Source organism: Panulirus ornatus, chromosome 12 (assembly GCF_036320965.1).
Source record: "Panulirus ornatus isolate Po-2019 chromosome 12, ASM3632096v1, whole genome shotgun sequence".
NCBI lineage: Eukaryota > Metazoa > Arthropoda > Malacostraca > Decapoda > Palinuridae > Panulirus > Panulirus ornatus.
The window spans coordinates 61,682,839-61,702,583 of NC_092235.1; the positions used below are offsets into that span (position 1 = coordinate 61,682,839).

A 19,745-nucleotide genomic window follows, 5' to 3' on the forward strand; every position below is an offset into this window, starting at 1 on the left:
AATTAGGGTGAAAGTTGTGTGGCACAATTGTTCGTTATGAAAGAGTGGATTTTTGTGTCGGTCCTGGAAGCTGTTGCCTGAGGGAGGGAGAGGCTTACAGGGAGGAGAGAGAGAGAGAGAGAGAGAGAGAGAGAGAGAGAGAGAGAGAGAGAGAGAGAGAGAGAGAGAGAGAGTCCATCACAGTAATTCATATCGTAATATCTTTAAGAGGCCATTATCTTAGGTTGTTTGTGGGCTCTAGGCCTATCCTGACAGCCTCTTATTTAGACCTATTCTTAAGGCAGTCAACCCCAACGTACAGCAGTTAAGTAGGGCTATACACACACACACACACACACACACACACACACACACACAGGCGCTTCATAGGTGACATTACATGTACCTCAAGACCCAGAACTTTGGAAAGGCGACCTGGGTAACAATATATATATATATATATATATATATATATATATATATATATATATATATATATATATATATATATATATGTATATATATATATATATATATATATATATATATATATATATATATATATATATATATATATATTATATATATATATATATATATGTGTGTGTGTGTGTGTGTGTGTGTGTGAACACAGAGCAAAAATTTTGCAGTTCCGTTACATTCATGAGAAATATAATCCAATATTTAAACACACTTGATCATAATGATTCATAATAGCGTATATATGTGTCATGTTCAACTGGGGTGGGGTTGGGTGTGGGGTGGTGAGGGGTTGGACCATGAACACCACAGTTAGGTTATGCGTTACACTCTACGGTAAGACCCACCCATATTTAACTATCTAATGCTTATATTTAACTGAGATTCTATTATTAAATGACAATTGGTATTTCAAAACTAATTTCAGTCATGCAGGTATGATAGTCATTGTACTTTTCGTAAGGTCACATAGGGAAAGAGAAGTCTTGAGAAGAAAACGCTGTAGTGTGTCAAAAGTTTTCGTCCAGTGTGTTGACTCACCACTCGGCAGCCGCCTCCTGCTGACTCTGAAAGTAAAGGAACACTTTTGAATTATTCGGTACATATATGAAAGTATTTAGAGGATTGTTTTATGTCAAATTTGATTTAGAAAACTTTGATAGACGTGCAACTATTTAGAAAGATACATCAAGGCTTATGCAGATAAAACATTTTGATATAGGTGTACTCTTTGATTTTGACATAAGTTTTTGATAGATATAAGATGCCTATATAGATATAGAACTCAGAGGTATCTTAAAATTTTCACACATGATCCTTGATAAAGATACTTAACTGATATAGATACTAAAGTTAAAATGATAAATGTATGACTTTGAAACACATACAGAAGTTTGGAATATATATATATATATATATATATATATATATATATATATATATATATATATATATATATATATATATATATATATATATGAGAAACTAAAATGCATACATAATATTTGCTGTAGATATTAAAATTTGGGAAAGATAAATTTCTATAAAGAAAAACGTACATATTTATATCACTGGAACAGATAAAAAAGTTTCCCCCCCCCCCAAAAAAAATAGAAACACGTATTTCGTATGATCTCAGTTCGCTGTAGGTATAAATAGATACCGTACAAGTACAGTAGAATTAATGTGTAGGAAAAAAAACCCAGTGAAGTCTTATACCTAACCTGGCGCCATCTATCATCTGCTTTGAATATATATATATATATATATATATATATATATATATATATATATATATGGTGGCGTGTGGCGCCTCCCCCAGGCGAGGGGGATATGGCCATGGAAGTTTGATCATATTTTATACAAGAAAAACTATCTTCCAACCCCCACCTCCCCCCCTTCCCTCCCCGCCTCCACAGTAATTCCAGGTTACATTATAGGCTCAGTGTGGGGGGTGGTGGTACGGACGGAGGATGGAAGGGTGGATGAGATAGGGGATAGAAGGGGTCTTATGCGGGAGGGATGGGCGAGTGGATGGAAGGAAGATGAAGGACTGGATGAAGAAGGAATGGGGATAGGAAGAAAGGGGGGAAATGGATGGGAAAAAAGGATTTAGATGGATACTTTCCTGACATGGGATGGGATGTGTTCTTGAATTTTATATTCAGCGTATGATCGTGGCATGTCTTAGCAAGTGTGATACATTGCGTATAATACAATAGGTGTAATACACAGATACTTATACTTCGAGTAGACCCTGGAGTATTTTGAGCATATCGGCCTGAATGTATGATTATACAGGGTGAGGTAAAAGTTACCGTGCACCTACCGTAGACTTTGGGTGTATCCTGAGTCTCTTTACATGAGCACAAACATATTTCCCCTTACTTAAAGTTACCGTAGATGGTGTTAATGGCACCCACGTGCTTGTAGAGACGTAGCCACACGTTTTTGTGTGCAAAGACAGGCGACGCGTCATTCGGAGACATGGTCCTGGTGAAAGCCGCGATGGGTTCCCGCATTTGAGGTAGCGAGAATAGTAAGAACTGAGGCGGTGTGGTCGAGCAAGTGCACCGTACTGGACTTTGGGCTCACCCTACCCGACATTTAATTGGTTATCGTTAACAACAGGAAGTCTTCCTCCTCCCCCCAGCTACAGGGTCACCCAACCCAACCCAACCCTCCCTCCTACATCCACCTCCATCTCCCTCCCTACCCTCCACTTCCCTCCCATCCTTCCCTCCCTCACTACGAATGTGAACGAACACCTCACAACCACCTCACCAGAAGCATCAGCAGCGCCAGGTCGCCCCGGTTCTCCGTCGGGATAATGACCACATCACTCACCCCTTTGTTCATCGTGTCACCTCGGCCTGACCACCACCCACCCCTAACCTCTCTCTCTCTCTCTCTCTCTCTCTCTCTCTCTTCTCTCACACCATATATTTCCCCTCTCCTCCTCCCCACACCCCCAACCCCGGGGTGTTTACTACCGCCATACTCCTGTTGTACCCCAGCGGGTCCACCAGTACATCTTGGAAGAAGAACCCGCTCAACCATCCGTCTCCGTAGCATCAGATCACACTTTATTTATTTATTTATTTATTTATTTTAAACGAATTATCGTGAGATTAATTTTTTTTCGTCACATTTCGTTGGTAATTTTCATCGAGTTGCGTTGGACTTCGTATTCTTGTTATTTTTTTTTTTCAAGGGGTAACTCAAGTTTCTTCACAAAACTTAGTACAAAGACTAATTTTTTTCTATTGTTAACTGAGACGTCAGGGGCAACTGAATGCCTTAATCAAGGCCATTTCATTAATGTTACACACACACACACACACACACACACACACACACACATATATATATATATATATATATATATATATATATATATATATATATATATATATATATATATATATATATAATATTTCCTTTGTGGAAAATATATCCCGTATGGATATGAAAATATTAAGCTTCAGTATTTGAAAATTCATTGACTATCAAATGCGCAGTGTTTACACATTTCGACATTAGCATATTTTTCCAGTGAATATTGGAATATTTGCATAAAGCTTCTCAACTGTCGTGTTTATATATATATATATATATATATATATATATATATATATATATATATATATATATATATATATATATATATATATATATATATTTTATGGTTCATTTGCGAAACATTTCCAGTTGGTCATATCCAGCCATATACATGTCCCACGTAAACTGTGTGTGTGTCTCTGTCTGTCTCTCTCTATTCTCTCTCTCTCTCTCTCTCTCTCTCTCTCTCTCTCTCTCTCTCTCTCTCTCTCTCTCTCTCTCTCTCTCTCTCTCTCTAAAGTAGCGCACCAATAGACAAAACAGCAAGAACAAGAATACAAAAAAGAGATACAGAGATGTTCCGGCCATAATCAAAGAGAGGCGTCTGGCATTGTCAAGTCTCCATCACGTTTATGGACCATTATTTCCGCCTTTCGACAAGGCTGGTGGTGGTGGTGGTGGGAGGGGGAGGGGATCCGCGCCGGTGTTACCAGACCCCCGTGGCCGCCATACCCTTCCCTCCCTTCAGCATTAGGTCACCGTAATTGGATTGTTTTAATTTTTTTCAGATTTTTGTATATATATATATATATATATATATATATATATATATATATATATATATATATTCATTTTTAAATATCTATAGAAAGGTTTCTATAGATTCACATGCTAAAATGTTAATCAGTCATAGATAAATAGGAAACAACTTTTTCTCTTCGAGTCTTGAACGACATCATGGATGTATTATGGTCCAGCTGTGGTAGAGATGCACTGTTGGCCTGAGCTATCTCTAGATTTGGCCCTAGAGGTTTGGCCGTATCTTAAAGTAACTTTATGTATCTTTTTAAGGTATTCATGATATGTATATATATATATATATATATATATATATATATATATATATGTTAGGTATTCAGAATATTCTCCAGAGGATGGACGTGCGTGAGAGAGAGAGAGAGAGAGAGAGAGAGAGAGAGAGAGAGAGAGAGAGAGAGAGAGAGAGAGAGAGAGAGAGAGAGAGAAGGGTCATTTTAGTTGGTACCCCTGATCCCCTATCATTGGAGAGCGTCGCGGTCACCAGCTCCATTGTAGAGGGTGGGGTGGAGGTGGTGGGGGAGCCTTGGAGGGGAAACTCGTTTTAGGGGAAAATCTGTGTTGGTCTCCTCTCCCTTTTTTTTTTTTTTCTTCACCCACTCCCCTCACCCCAACCCCACCCCTTTTCCTTGAAGCTGGGAGGCTCCGGGGAAGCGGGGTCTCCACGGTAATGGATGTGGTTCCTCTCCAGATGATACTTTAATGGATAGTGTCCTTCCCTAGAATTGAAAATCCTCCTTGTATATATATATATATATATATATATATATATATATATATATATATATATATATATATATATTGGAAAGGATCACAATTTTGCGCGTGATCAAGATATTCCTATGAGTCCACGGGGAAAATGAAACACGACAAGTTCCCAAGTGCACTTTCGTGTATTAATCTCATCATCAGGGGAGACACAAGAGAGAAATATTAGTTGATATATATATATATATATATATATATATATATATATATATATATATATATATATATATATATATATATATACATCCTCTCTCTCTCTCCTCTCTCCTCTCTCTCTCTCTCTCTCTCTCTCTCTCTCTCTCTCTCTCTCTCTCTCTCTCTCTCTCTCTCTCTACGAGTCTTTATCTTTTTTTTTCCTTTTTTTAATGGGGAGAGAAATTATCATTACTACAGTACTCTCCTGGAGTAAAAGGTAATGGTTGAAGCCATACACTTTTTTTTTCCCCTCTCGTGTTTTAAGGACTATTGGTAATTTTCATCGTGCAATTGTTATGGATATGACTCCATTATTAAAGGTAATGGAAAGAGAAGGAAAAAAAGAAATATATCTCATAATCGTAGAAGATCCCCGGCATTGCCTCGGGTCAGGGTCCATAGGGGGACACACCAGGGCAGTTCTCAGGGCCATTGGTGGGTATTATCCCTGGATGGGTGGAGGGAGAGGCGAAATTACCAGCGCATTGCTCCATTTAGAGGAACATCGAGTCTATGATCACTCCAGTGTGCGCTACGAACCTACGTCCCACATCCAGTCCTCTGTAAATGTCGATATATTACAGAGGACACGTCGTGGCTGGCCATGTTTCTGTATTTCCTTTCAGGCCCGGAATGCCACTGAAATATATATATATATATATATATATATATATATATATATATATATATATATATATATATATATATTGATATTTCGTCGGTGGAAGTTTTTCCGGGTTAGAGAGGCAATCTGCGTCATCTGGCTAGGTAGGGTTATAAGGCACACCGAGCATGTGTGGTGTATTGGCCGGCGCGCCTGGCTATAAATCAAGGGACCCGGGCCTATTGCAGGCACTCCCGCTCGACTCGGTTGGTCATTCGCCTCTCAGTGCCCGGTTGATAAATTGGTGTATACGTGTTCGTGAGGTGGCGCCACGAACAGATGAAGAAAGGCCACATCCGCTCACATCCATTCTCTAGCTGTCATCTGCAATGCACCGAAACCACAGCTCCCAGTCCACATCCAGGCCCCACAAGACCATTCCATGGCTTATCCCTGACGCTTTACATGCCTTAGTTCAGTCCATTGACAGTACGTCCTGTTCACTCTATCCTGTGCACGCCTTTCACCCTCCTGCATGTTCAGATTCCGATCACTCAAAATCTTTTTCACTCCATCCTTCCATCTTCAATATGGCCTCGTTCTCCTGCTTCCTTCCACTTCCGACACATAAGTCCTCTCAATCAACCTTTCTCATTTATCATATTTATATGTCCAGACCATTTCAGCACGCTCTCTTCAGCTTACTCAACCACACTCTTTATTACCACACCTCTCTCTTACCATTTCATTACTTTCTCCATCAAACGACCTTACACCACTTATCATCCTAATACAATTGTTTATCAACACACCTCCCCTCCTCCGCAGAGTCTAATCTATAGCCCATGCCTTGCATCCATATAATAACGTCGGGACTACTATGCCTTCAAACATACCCATTTTTGACTTCCCAGTAAACGATCTCTCCACACATTCTTCAGTGCTCCCAGAACCTTCGCCTCCTCACCCACCCCATGAATCACTTCCGCCTCCATGTCCACTCCCAGGTCTCTAGATCACTTCTTTTCCGCCAACATTTCTTTATTCAAACTTACACCGCAACTACCTTTTCCCACAACTCTGTTAAAGTTAATATACTTGCTTTTATTCACACTTACTCTCAGTATCCTTTCACACACACTTCCAAACTCAGTCACCAACTGCAAATCCTCATTGGAATCTACCATCAGTGCAGTATCGTCAGCAAACAACAACTAACTCGCTGCCTTGGCTCTCTCGTCTCCTACAAACTGCGTACTCGCCCCTCTCTCCAAGACTCTTGCATTTAACTCCTTAATCACCCCATCCATAAACAAATTAAACGATATATATATATATATATATATATATATATATATATATATATATATATTATATATATATAATATATAGATAGATAGATAGATAGATAGATAGATAGATAGATAGAGAGAGAGAGAGAGAGGCGACACCGATATGAAAGCCTATTTGTGTGATCAATAACCATAAATAATCAAGTGGCTCTCTCACACACGGTGAAACCATTCGATGAAGTAGTCTATAGACTTGTGTGGAGAGCATCGCTCAACTCGCTTGATTTAAGGAAGAACCCTTCCAGATAGGATGTAATCCTCTAACTGTTGTGGGTTTCTTAAGGGTCAGAGAAAACACATGTGAAAATCTGTCTGGTTATTCGAAGTTTCCGAAAGTGTGGATGATCTCTCTCTGTTCAACTATGGAAACTTCAGAGAATGAATTGTTGTTTCTTGTAGGGGTAAAAAAAAAAAAAAAATTTCTCGTGGCTGTGAGTTAGAAGCAGTTTAATTGAAAGCATGAAAAATATAAAGAAAAGTTTGTGTAACTATTGCCGCTTGAAGGACTTGCGCAAAGTATGAAAACCTTTGGTAACTTAGGGAAAGGGGAAGTTTATGGAGTAAATAGTGGAACAAGAGTACTAATTCAGTGCAGTCTGCTGTAATGAGAAGTGTGGGGAAATTCCCCCACACCCTCTCTCTCTCTCTCTCTCTCTCTCTCTCTCTCTCTCTCTCTCTCTCTCTCTCTCTCTCTCTCTCTCTCTCTCTCTCTCTCTCCACTCAACCTATTTGGTAGGAGGTATTGTTGGATGACTTCCTGAAGGTGAGGAGGGGGTATTTCCCCAGTGGTTCTGGTGAGGTGAGGAGCGAGATCATGGGTTGAATGGGGGGAAGGGTTTGGGTTGGGGAGGATTGGAATGAGGGACGATGGAAGGGGGAACTGAACGAGGAGAATCTCTATGCACGGAGCCATCCCACGGTAGGAAGGAAGGGTCCTGTACGCTCGTACCGAAGAATTTGAGAATTGCCGGCGAGGGAATTTTTATGAGAGTCTGGGTGGTCGTTCCGGGAATGACGGTGGGGAGGGGGGAGGGGGTGTCCTTTCGTTGGGTGTTGTTGGGCGGGTGGGGTGGGCGTGGGTGGGCGTGGGGTGGAGGTTGGGTGTTGTTAGGCCTGTCGACTCACCAGAGGTAGTTGGGATGGTGGGTGGGTGTGTGTGTGTCGTCATTAACTCCGTCCTCAGCAGGGTTATATCCACACACCGAGGCATCATTTAACACCTTCAGGCGTTAATGGATGGTGATAAGACCACATACCACTTCATGAGGTGTACGTCCCACTCCAGCCTCTCGCCGGGTGGGAGGGGGAGATATTTTACGTGGGAGGGTGTGTGTGGCTGTAAGCCTAGCAACTGGCATTTGTCATTAACACCATTAAGATACTTCCACCAACCGAATTATCTCTGACGCTCGAGGCGTTTCCGTGAAATTACTGTATTTACCCGAAGCATTCGTATCATCCTTGTATCGCTCGACTTTGACTGGGAACGATTGTATTTATGTACCATGAGGACTGAAGTGAAGCAAGATACAAAAAAAAACCCCAAAAATAATGTATACGGAGAAAAATAACTATACGAATTACAAAAAAATTTATTAATTTTAAATGAATAAAGGCACAAATAAAAGCAATTTAAGAATTTGTCAGAATAACATGCATTATATGAACGAATAAAATATATTCACATACAAATCAGAAAGTGTCAAAAGGGTGGGTGGGGGGAAGAGCAACCGAAGCAGCGGTGCTTTCTCTCCCTCCTGGATGTGCTTGACGCCCCAGTGAGACTGGTTCCATCATAGTGGACGCCCGACCCTGCCTAGCGTCAGCTTGCCACACTTCATACTACTACACCGATCTCTCACCTCCTGTTATCCCCCTCCCTCCCTATAGGGCAGCCTATATATCTCCACAGGGAGCCGAACTAAACTGAAGCAGAGATCCTGTGTCTTGTGTGTGAGATAGGCTCGTTATTCATGTGTATTCCGTAGCTCAATATTGAATGGCTGGGTATCTACTGTTTGCTCGATCAACGCTACTCCCACTACATATCTTTTTTTTTTTATTTCCTGCTCATCCACGCTCTTCCGCGCTTCATCCATCTGTCATCCACGCCTCGCATGCATCGCCGGGACTACTGTACCTATCAGACAACCCCCATTTTTTTTTTTCATCCTCATAGGCGGTAACCTATTTATCTCTCTCTCTCTCTCTCTCTCTCTCTCTCTCTCTCTCTCTCTCTCTCTCTCTCTCTCTCTCTCTCCACACACACACACACACACACACACACACACACACACACACACACACACACACACACACACACAAACACACACACACAAACACACACACACACACACACACACACACACACACACACTCCTCAGTACACCCAGAACCTTAGCCTCCCCCTGACCCACCCTATGACCCACTTTAGCTCCCACGGTTGCATTCGCTGCCATGTCCACTCCCAGTTATTGTAAAACATCACATTTCCTCCAGGTTTTTTTCACCAGTTCAGACACTCACCCCAGCCAGCCTGTCTCTCTCCCTTGATAAAATTTAACACCTTTCATTTATTTACATTAACTCAATATTTTTTCCTGTCACACACACACACACACACTCACAAAATTCAGACACCAGATTTCGCAGTGTGTGTGTGTGTGTGTGTGTGTGTGTGTGTGTGTGTGTGTGTGTGTGTGTGTGTGTGTGTAAACGATTGAGCATGGCACCACGACCCTTTCATTATGAACAAAAGAATCGTACATTTACTTCAAGCTGGTTTCAGTTCCAATTAAGTTTTGGTACCTCGATATTTCGTACTTTCCTAGGGAAAGAGACAAGAGGAACAAATAATAGGGGTTAATTAGGAACGCTACGAGTATAATTGCACTGAGAATAATGAAAGGAGGGAGCATGTGTGTGTGTGTGTGTGAGAGAGAGAGAGAGAGAGAGAGAGAGAGAGAGAGAGAGAGAGAGAGGCCAGGGGGAGAAAGTTTTCTGAGGAATGGTGCTTTGGAAAAGGTGTTATGAAGGGGTAGGGTTGAGGGGGTATTATGTATAGGGTAGGGTGGAGGAGGTATTATACGCAGGGTTTTGTATAGGGGATGTTATGTATAGGATATTGTGAAGTAGGTATTATGTGTAGGATATTGTGGAGGAGGTTTTATGTATAGGGTATTTTGGAGGAGGTGTTATATATAGGGTATTGTGGAGGAGGTATGATATATAGGGTTTTGTGGAGGAGGTATTATGCATAGGGTATTGTGGAGGAGGTAATATGTAGAGGGCATTGTGGTGGAGGTATTATACATAAGGTATTGTGGAGGAGGTGTTATATATAGGGTATTGTGGAGGAGGTATTATGCATAGGGTATTGTGGAGGAGGTATGATATATAGGGGATTGTGGAGGAGGTATGATATATAGGGTATTGTGGAGGAGGTATGATATATAGGGTATTGTGGAGGAGGTATGATATATAGGATATTGTGGAGGAGGTATTATGCATAGGGTATTGTGGAGGAGGTATGATATATAGGGGATTGTGGAGGAGGTATGATATATAGGGTATTGTGGAGGAGTATGATATATAGGATATTATGGAGGAGGTATGGTGAAGTGGGTATTACGGAGAGGGAGATATACTGTTGAAGAGAATATTGTGGAGGGGGCATTATGTTGGTGCTGTTGATGGAGGGGTCTGGACATCCCCTGTCCTGCATGAAGAGGCTGAAGGCCAAACGGGCGATGGGTCTACGTATCGTACAGGAACCATCCTAAAAACCCAGTAGGCCAACGGCGCGAACTTGAGGGAAATCTTATGAATAATTCTGGGAGATGCGAGTGTGTGGGGGGGGGGTTGATGATGGCGGGGGGGGGGGGGGGATGGCCACGAGTGTAGACGAGCCCTCCATCCCTGCCTCCTTCCCTCCCTCCCTCCCTCCCTCCACGGTACAATTAAGCACGAATGATTACGAATCTTAAATGTGAGACGTGGTCATAGAAACACCTAATATTACTGTGGGGAGGAGCGCGTCCTCGCTGCTGACATTATACCTAATGATGTTTGAAATCTGAAACAGAGACACGACGTTGGAATACATGACACACGCTGTGATAAAAGCAAAAAGAGGGGCATTTGTTTGAACGCTGATTGTAATTCGTGTGATGCTGACGGTGTGTGTGTGTGTGTGTGTGTGTGTGTGTGTGTGTGTGTGTGTGATGGAGGAGAAGGGAGGGGGGTAGGGAGGGGAGGGGAGTCTCTTGATTTACTGGCCTGTCTCATTACGCTCACGGTACGTGTGTGTGGCCAGTATTGCTGTGGCCAGTGAGTTCCACGTAGGTCCGTGTCCCGCCGGCCGGCCCCCTCCAACACGACGGTACGGGTCCTTGAGCACGACGGTACGACCCTTGAGCACGACGGTACAACCCTTGAGCACGACGATACAACCCTTGAGCACACCTATGACTTTGAGCACGACGGTACGACCCTTGAGCACGACGGTACGACCCTTGAGCACGACGGTACGACCCTTGAGCACGACGGTACGACCCTTGAGCACGACCCTTGGAATTGATGGCTTATCATTCCCTCCTGGGGAGTACATACGTCACACCGGGGTTCGGTATCTGTTGACAACCTCGTACTCCACCACGCCAACCATTGTCCTAACCCCGTCAAGGGGGTTGGGACTGGGGTTGGCGTGGGATACGAGAGGACGAAGGGGGCAAGGTGGAGGTGGTGGAGGGTTAAGACTAGGGTTATGGGGAGTGGTGAAGGGACTGTAAACATATCACATCAGTCAAGTTATGAAAGATAAAACCCTCTTGTTTATTCAGTCGGTCTCTCAAGTCACTGTGCATCCGTTTGCATGAAGGACAGAGATATGGTGTCGCCTTACCTCGACAGCAAAGCATTAGGTGTGTGTGTGTGTGTGTGTGTGTGTGTGTGTGTGTTGGTGGGAAGACGACGGACTGGGGGCGCCCGCAGGCGGCCGGAACAGCACATACCGCAATGGTTCTTTGGTCTGCAAGACTCTCCCAGCTGCGGGAGAAGTGGGGGTTCGTGAGGTCGATTTCCCCTCCTCCTCCACCACCACCAGTGGGTGATTGCTATTCGCCCATAGTCTGGCTCGAAATGGACCTAAAGTTCTCTTGACCTTCCCCACCGGTGAGGGGTGAGGTGAGGGCGGGGTGGTTTGGCTGGTGGAGTTCCCAGGTGTTGGATGGGAGGGAACGTCGAAAAGGCCTTTTGAGAATCGTGGGTGCTGACGCGCCACACAGACAGACAGCCACCTCTCTCTCTCTCTCTCTCTCTCTCTCTCTCTCTCTCTCTCTCTCTCTCTCTCTCTCTCTCTCTCTCTCTCTCTCCTCTTCTCTGAGATTACCGGATGATGTTGGAGGCGAGGGATGGCCTGCCGTGACCACCATCCAGATATATATTTCCCGTGACGTCCTTCCTGCTCGCCAAGCCAGCCATATAGCCAACCAGCCAGCCAGCCAACCAACCAGCCAGCTAGCCAGCCAGCCAGCCAGCCAGCCAGCCAACCAGCCAGCTAGCCAGGCTCACACTCATCCCGGCTCCACCCGTCCTCACACACACACACACACACACACACACCACCTACCCTTTCCCGCTACTTACAGTCACTTCCATTGCTTTCCCCTCCGTCGCTCGTCGTTCTCAACACCCTATCCCTCCCGCCTCTATTATCTCCAGTGTCGCCCCCTCTCACCGTCCCTGGCTAGCGCGTCCTTGCACCTCGGCTGCAGTACACCATCGCCTCTCCTCACGTGTCTCTTTCTCTCTCTCTCTCTCTCGTGTGTGTGTGTGTGTGTGTGTGTGTGTGTGTGTGTACCTCGTTCAGGTCACGTCTCGCTGGTTTCGACACTTCGTCCATCAGTGACCTGTTGAATCTCTCTCGCCCTAGTGTATCAAACTTATCTTCTCTTGAAATGTTCTCTCTACTCTCTGTCTGTCTCTCTCTCTCTCTCTCTCTCTCTCTCTCTCTCTCTCTCTCTCTCTCTCTCTCTCTCTCTCTCTCTCTCTCTCTCTCTCTCTCTCTCTCTCTCTCTCGTTCCGTTTAACTGAGATTTCCTTTCAAGTTTCCCCTACTGCTTGTTCACCTCTCGCTCTCCCATTTTCTTGCACCATTTCCTTCCTCTTACCTACACACGTTCTTTTGATCTACCATTTCTTAAGTCCGGCTCTCACTAACAACGCCCCCCCCCCTTCCCCTTTCCGTTTCTTTTTTTTTCCCCACCTCCTCATTTCAAATTCTCACCACCTTCCTTCGTTCTTATCAGAAAATTCTTTTTCCTAAGTGATGTCGTAACTTGAGGGAGGATCAAGGACTGCTGACTCTCTCTCTCTCTCTCTCTCTCTCTCTCTCTCTCTCTCTCTCTCTCTCTCTCTCTCTCTCTCTCTCTCTTCTCTCTCTCTCATCCAGCACTCCTCATCCACCAGATTTTCCCTCATCTCCGCCTCCAAGGAGGTACACCTTGGTACGTGGCAGTATATTAAGAAGGACAGATAACAGGAGACCTGATAGTCCGTTACCGGGGTGTCAGCCGTTTCGTATGTCTTATAAACTGTCTTAGAAACAGGATTGGCCAGAGGAGAAGGCGCCACCTCACCCACCCACCTCTCCCTCCGTCTCAACCGCCGGAAGGAAAGGGGGGCGTATCCATGAGGGATGGGTTGGAAAGGGCGTCTGTCCCCCTCCTCCTTTGAGCTATACCGTACCGTACTGTATAATACACTTAATGATCACGAAGATTAATGTGTGTTTACTATTATTCCAAACCAAAATGTGTGTGTGTGTGTGTGTGTGTGTGTTGTGTGTGTGTCTATTTACATCTGGCGATCGGCGGAATAACCTTGTTCGTTTCTCCACCACCCTGGAACACTGGTACATGTGTATGACAACGAAATGTTCTCCGTTTCCAAAGACGTATACTAATATATTTCGCCGAAGGGAACTCCCCATCATTATAGCTCTCAGCTCTTTGGTAAGGTTCGATTTGATAAGATTTAATAATATAGACTTATAAAAGGCCGACATTTTTACGATACTAGATCAAATGCCCCGGGCCGCCTATGCCGGTAGTGAGGAGGGGAGGGGAGGGGGAGTGTAGGGGAGGAAGCACATCCCACTGAAAATTGTGGAACGGGTTGACTAAACCTGGAGACGAGGCTGAAAGACACAGGGCGATTATGGAGTGGATAATCTGATGATTTTCTGGATACAGAAAAATACCGATATGTCTGAAGAGCCTGAAGAAAGACACAATTACGGTAATAAAATCACACACGGACTCCCTTTTTTTTTTTTAACATAAACATACACCAACATGGTCACGCAAATATGGATAAACACGTACCAATGAAGCTGTACAAAGCTTTTACATACACACATATATACACATACAGACGTACAAAAGATACACGTATATAGAACACAGACATTGATAACAATGAATAGAACACGTATGACACTTACAGCAAATTCCAATGATCACGCGCTGAGAAAATCGAACTTGTCGTGAATTTTCAGCCCAGGCGGCTGGCCTGGTGAGGGGAGCGGATATGCGATGTTACAGTGAATGATAACAACGAAAGTGTCAACGAATTTACGGTCTGTCGCGTTGTGACTTGACCTTTAGCGGCCTTGGGAACCCCCCCCCCCCCCTCACTCAGCTGATACTCCAAGGAGATCAAGCAGTTTATCTCTGGTCGTTTTAAACATCGTAGGTTTGACGTTTACGATCTATCACACGTTTTACCCTCTTGCTCCCTTTAGCGTTTCTGTACCTCACCGCATTCGCCAGAACCATCCGGATGACCCTCTGAATTCAACACTTTATAAGAATCCGCCGAGGTGAACCACAGTAGGAGCCAAACACAGAAGGACTGAACACCGTTCACACGGCTCCGTGTGGAAACAGGAGCAGAAAGTAACGCTGAGACAGTGGCGATTGAACCCGAAAGATGGGATGGTGTTTACACCGTCAAGGTGAGCAGTTCCTATCATGGAGTCCGTACGTGCTGGAGGCGATGTATAATGTTGATGACAGACCCCGATGGCGTATTTCTTGGGGGATCCTCTCGTAGCGCAACGCCTCTCGGCCCGTAGTAGCATCGGTACGATATATATATATATATATATATATATATATATATATATATATATATATATATATATATATATATATATATATATATACACGAGTCTGCCAGTCACAGCAAGAGCCACGCGTAGGAAGCCACGGGCACCTCCACAGCACATACTAGTCCGCCAGCCACAGCAAGAGCCACACGCAGGAAGCCACGGGCACCTCCACAGCATATACTAGTCTGCCAGGCCCGGCAGGAGCCACAGCAGTATCCTGTGCGGTCGCCTCAAGGGTGTTGTGGGGGAAGGGGGGAGGCGGAAGTGTAGGATCAGTCTGGAGGAAAGCGGACAAGTCCGTCTTAACTCGCGGCGCACAATTGATATTGGATCCTTTTGTGTCGGGCTCGAACCCCGGGTCTCCTGATGCTCTCCGCCAGTCTGGTTTCGCGGCTAGGGGCCAAGTCTGGGGGAGAGAGAGAGAGGTGGGGGCTGGCTGGAGGAGGGGGTCGGGCTGGTTTGGTGGGTGTAGGGGACGGTGCCAAGATAGGAGAGCCAGGCCAGGCCAGGCCAGGCCGGACCCGGGGAACCACAAGGGCACATGCCTCACTCAGGGAGAAGATGTTGGGGAGGAGGAATTTTTTTTTGGGGGGGTTTTGTCTCCCTTCTCTTGTCTTGTGGTGCGAGGCGTGGGTACAGAGGGGGCGCGGGCGGGGCGCGGGAGGTTTGTGCCGTGGTACTACTGTGTGGTAAGGGGATGTATATGTAGTGGTAAGACAGTAGGGGGGTCGAGAGGGAGAGGAGAGAGGACCTGTGTGGTTGGCGATGATAGGAAGGGTGGTGGCTACAGTGGAGGGTGTGGTGGTGGGGGGAGGATATATATAATGACGCCCACCACCGTTATTGGCTACACTGCGCAGAGATTCATGAGGGGGGAGGGGGGGAAGGGATGATGGGATGGGGAAGAGGTGGGGGGTTGATAGATGGTGGCAAGTGGTAGTGATGGTGAATGTGGCGGAGGGTGGGGTGGGGTGGAGGCGCCTACACACACACACACACACACACACACACACACGTCAGCACGACGCGCCCTGCAGGATACGTCAGCTCAGTGGGAGTACGTGGGCGCGACGTGGGAGGCACTCCGGCACATCCTTAACACCCCCCCAACCCCAGGCCTGGATCACCGCCAGGTCGCTACGTCACCCTCAATCAAACCAAGACGGTGGTCATGCATATCAGCCTCGCATCCTGCCATATCCCGCCCTCCGTACTCGCTCCCTGGAGCCACAGCCTCCTCAAAGCTCCTCAGGCCATCATGCTTCCCGGTGTGTCACTCTGGACAATGAACTCACCTCAGGCGGGGTAGCCATCAAACGCCACTAACCAATCCTCCAGCTCTCGTCTGCCCATTTCCCGTAGACTCCAGACACTTGGACTCCCTGCAGCTGAAGTCGTAAGACACGCACACAACTTGCGCTCTTCCCGAAACCGACCTCTACCTTCCCCCGCGTGGTCTTCCTCCTCCCCCCGCCACACATCAGAGGCCACTGCAAAAGCTGCAGAAAGTGCATTGCAAGATCAAGTTCGGTCCCTCCTTACACCACCACACATCAGGAGGTGCTCAACACACTGGTCTTCCCAGCCGTCATCTGGACCTCTTCCAACATTTCAGGACGTAGCTGCTGCTGCATCACCTCGCCACCGTCCCGTGTCGCATGAGACCCCTCGTCCAAGAGTTGCAGTTCAAGACCAAAGCTGAATCGGAACGTATGCACTTGTGCAGATCATTGTAAGAAAAGATCCATCGTCCTGCCTGTGAACCTCATAAACCACGAGTAGACTTTATAACATCTACCATGTGTGTGTGTGTGTGTGTGTGTGTGTGTGTGTGTGTGTGTGTTTGCACACACAGGAGTAAAAACATGGCACATATATACAACGTTGAATGACTGGGCAACACGAGTGTAAAAATCTTCCCCTCCGTAACACACAAATAATAACAACGACAAGGGGAATGGCGTGTGTTTGTGTGTGTTTGTGTATGATGTCAACACAGACGAAGCCAAGAGAAGAGTTACGGGGAGGACTGTGGTGTGTGTGTGTGTGGGGGGGATATCAGGACGACTCCAGGGGAGAGGAACCTGAGGTTTTGGGCCGTGTCGGGGGCGTTCGTGTGGGCCCACGCAGACAGGACGACACCATGAAACACAATGGATCGTCTATGCTGGGTGTCATGTGTGGCGAGGTTACCACCACCATCATCATCATCATCATCATCATCATCATCATCATCGTCATCATCATCATCATCATCATCGTCATCATCATCGTCATCATCATCACGTACGTGAGTCATCATTAGGGTGATCAAACACCATCATGATCGTCGGGATGACAGAAAACAATGACGGATAATACGACCCCTCTCTTTCCCCTCCCTCTGTTTTCCCTCTCTCCGTCAGTGTTAGATGCCATGGCCGAGAAACGAGCCTGGAGGATGATGTAATGAACCCCAGAGGAGTTGAGAAAACCCTGGCGAGGACACCAGCAGCATGGGCAACGCTAGACACGGGCGATGGACGGACGAGAGGCGGTGATACACGAGAGACATCAGTAGCTCCATGTCCGAGTGTGCGACAGGGATGGGACGCCCGAGATGTACGTTTATATCAATCGCCGCCGCCACCTCCTCCCTAGGCAGGCGGCAGTACATGGGAAGGACGAGTGACAGAGGAACAGATGGTCTTCGACGAGGTGATCTGCTGGAGGAGGGTGGTTGTATCCTACCGCATTCCTAGTCTATATAGCTGGAGGCAAGATGATAAAACTGATCATCGGGGTTAATGAGGAGGAAGAGAATGAAAAAAAAGGCGAAGGATTAGAAAATGAAGAAAAGGGAGGGGATGAAGCGCCCAGCGGGCTGAGGAGCCGTGTGGCTGACACGCCAGGAGGTGGACGAGTGGGTCAAAGATTTAGGATCTCCCGGTCCACTCACCCACTCCTCAGGTCCTCACCATCCTCCCCCCTCCATCCTCATCCACTCTCCCGGCTACCTCATCCGCTCTTCCAGCCAGCCCCCTCCCTCACTGACTCTCGCAGACTCTACCAGCCTCCTCCACACTCTCTGAAACACTTTCAACCCCCTAGCTAGTCCCTACCCGATTCTCCTGATACTCATTTTTTTTTTTTGTCAAATCCAGATCGCTCTTCCAGACTCTCCTGAAGTCTTCGAAAGCTCTCCCACTCTTTCAGCTATTTCCAAGTTCTTCCAGACTCTCCCAGATTCTCTTAAGCTCTCCCAGACCCTTTCCAGACTTTAGGATTCTTCAAAGTTCTGCCCAACCCTTCCAGACTTTCCTATATCTCTAGGTTCACCTAAACTGTTCCAGGTCCTTTCCAGACCCTCCTACACTCTTCTCCTAAACTCCAGATTCTCCTGGACGACTCTAGATTCTCCCAGATTATTCTAAATTCTCCCGTTACTCTTCCAGTTTCCCATCGGTGAGCCTGGGTCGTCCAGGGACAAGGGCCTGTTCCAGGCAGAGCCCTGGCAAGTCTTACGATAACAGCAAGACCCTGGGTGTCTTTTCCAACTCTCCTAGACTCTTCCAATCCCTCTTAGAGCCTTCCAGGCTCTTCCAAACTCTTCCAGATCCTCCTAGAGCCATTCAAACTCTCCAGGACTTTCCAGATTCACCAAGGCTCGTCTAAATCCTTTCCATATATTATTAAAGCTTTAACCACACTCCCTTCCTTCTAGGCAGGCAGCCCGGTCTCTACCTAGACACTCCAAGGCTCCTTCGAGCCCCTCTGGATTCCTCTGGCCATACCTTGCCTTCCTCCCCCACATGCTTTTCTTCCTCCACCTCCCGGACTCTGGAACACTTGGGGCAGCAGGAATCGCGACGGAGATTTACAGTCCAGCATGACTACAGGTCCGGAGGGTACCGGAGAAAAACGAGGGCCGGGAATTTATCACCGTGACATAGGTCGGTATGGGGGCCTCAATCTCCGGGTCGTCTCGCGGTAGTGAGTGCATGGCTGGCTGCCTGGCTGGCTGGGTGGATGGCTGGCTGTCTGGCCCTTTGTCTGTCTGGCTTTTGAAGGTGTTCTTCTGTGTGTCAGTTTGAGGTGAGTGTCTGCCTTTCTTGTTCTCTCGCCTGAATGTATATATATGTGGCTCTCTGGCTCTGTATGGGTCCTGGTGGAGCCGGTTGTGGCAGGCTGGCTGTCCCTCTGGGGAAGTTGTGTATGGCTGGCTGTTTCTCTGGGTACTTACGCATGCCTGGCTGTCTCTTTCTGGGGTAGGTGTGCATGCCCGGCTGTCTCTTTCTGGGGTAGGTGTGCATGCCCGGCTGTCTCTTTCTGGGGTAGGTATGCACGGCTGGCTGTCTTTCTGGGGTAATTATGCACGTCTTGCTGTCTCTCTTGGGTACTTATGCATGGCAGGCTCTCTCTCTCTCTCTCTCTCTCTCTCTCTCTCTCTCTCTCTCTCTCTCTCTCTCTCTCTCTCTCTCTCTCTCTCTCTCTCTCTCTCTTTTAAAATTCTTCATATTATTTTTTTCAGACTCTCCCTCTTTGTATGCCTTTACCA

General features: G+C 46.2%; 1 long non-coding RNA gene across 1 annotated transcript in view; it reads right to left on the reverse strand.

The window, feature by feature from the left end:
* Positions 1 to 662: 662 nt before the first annotated feature.
* The window catches only part of LOC139751757 (uncharacterized), a 238,112-nt gene continuing 219,029 nt past the window's right edge, over positions 663 to 19,745 (reverse strand). Inside the window, exon 4 of the long non-coding RNA XR_011713415.1 lies at positions 663 to 1,025. This is a non-coding gene — a long non-coding RNA (uncharacterized lncRNA). The remainder of the gene's footprint in view (positions 1,026 to 19,745) is intronic.